The 1,728-nt window shown below is 36.3% G+C and overlaps 1 long non-coding RNA gene across 1 annotated transcript; it reads left to right on the top strand.

The window, feature by feature from the left end:
• The first annotated feature begins 307 nt into the window (after positions 1–307).
• Positions 308–1,414, top strand: LOC105129178 (uncharacterized). The gene is made up of 2 exons (XR_843019.1): positions 308–446; positions 990–1,414. It is a non-coding gene; the product is annotated as an uncharacterized LOC105129178 (long non-coding RNA).
• The last annotated feature ends 314 nt before the right edge of the window (positions 1,415–1,728 follow it).

Below are 1,728 nucleotides of genomic sequence, written 5' to 3'. Positions count from 1 at the left end.
AGTCTCTTGAATTCTTGAAATCTCTGGTGTTTTTAATTTTTGGTTTTGACCAATGTAGAACCATGTCAAGGCACTTCATTAATTACAGAACCAACAGAATTTTAACACATGGCAATATCATACTTTACAGAGGGACACAAGATGCTAAGGCAATTCAGTGTGGAAGACGAATCCATGTGAGGACTTTGGGTTCACCCATTTTCATGTGAGTTCAATCTCTCTTTCCCATAGAAGGCCTGTGACACCCTTCAATACCTTCTTTTTGGCCAACCCTTATAAATACACACCTTCTCACACTTCCCTCTTCCTATCTCTGATTGTAGGGCTCAATAATTTTACGAAATTAAATCCCAGGACTATGAAACATCCACTCTTCTACGTTTTGGCAATATTTGTTGCTGCCGTTATCATCATTCCACTCATGACCATGTCTGCTGTCAGAATTAGTAAGTACAGGGCTCCGTCCTATGCATGATTTTTAGTTTTGTATGCGTAAAATATCTAAATTCTTACTTCTTAATCTCCACTTCGTTGAATATACATCAATCTTTAGAAGTAAGACTCGATCAACATTCTTTCTAGTGAAAGGAGTCTGTATATCAAATCTCATTTCGATACATACATGCATACATGCACACACACAGATTTATAGAGGTCAATTTTCGATCTTGACGTAGAATTAGCCATTTATACACAACAAGCTAGGGACTTGCATTGAGGAGAAGAGGGGAAATTGCACCCTTAGATTTTTCAAAACAATTCATTTTAGCCCCCATCAATTCTGGTAGTTCAAATTCATCCCTTTTCTTTCAAGACATTTGCTCTCATACCTCTTGAAAATCTCTCCTTACCCCCTTTATATTTGAATCCTAACTCCGTTCATGTATGTGTGTGGATGATAAGTGATCCATGATAAAAAAAACTATATAACGAGTATTGCATGTTTCTTCTTCTTATTAAAAATTATTAATAAATGTCATGTTTTTCAGGTCGTCATGGTAACCGTGAACGATATGCTACATGGCCAAGAAAAAGAAACAGCACCGTGGGGAGGCTGACACCAACTTCGAAGGGAGTAGTAAGGGAGAGAATGAAGCAAAACGGAGCACGCCCACTTCAAATTGCCGGCTCTAGATTACCAGATTGCTCTCATGCTTGTGGCTCATGTACACCCTGTGTGCTAAAAATTGTTAGCTCACTATGTTCCTCCCTTGCTCAGTCCGAGGCATGCCCTATATCATATAAGTGCATGTGTAACAACAAATATTATCCAGTTCCATGAACACCAGCGGCTGCGTGGAGTGTATGTTCTAGAGACATTGCGTTGTGGTGCCTAGTTGTATTATTACAGTAGTAGTGATTGTTGGATATAAATATATTTCAGTTTCTAGTTAAACATTTAAATTTTTAGTTCTGATGGTTCTTGATTGTTAATTATACCCTTATCTTATCGATAATAACGGTATATAAATGTATCTAATCTTTACAAACTATTAAATGATATCGGATCCAACTAATCAATGCATAGAATTGTCATAATTACGAATTGCAATCAACAAGGATTTTATATGCTAATTTATGAGCATTATTATTCCAATTACCTTCACTGTTTTTACAATTTACACTTAATATGCATTAACATTGTAAAATTAGAATGACGAGCTAGTTTATTTCTTGAGGTAGCCGTTGTGCCCCCGGTTTTCTTAAAAAAAAGAAAGATTAATCTCA

Source organism: Populus euphratica, unplaced genomic scaffold (assembly GCF_000495115.2).
Source record: "Populus euphratica unplaced genomic scaffold, PopEup_1.0 scaffold86.1, whole genome shotgun sequence".
NCBI lineage: Eukaryota > Viridiplantae > Streptophyta > Magnoliopsida > Malpighiales > Salicaceae > Populus > Populus euphratica.
Note: the sequence above shows the minus strand (reverse complement) of the source record. Positions and strands in the feature narration are given on the sequence as shown.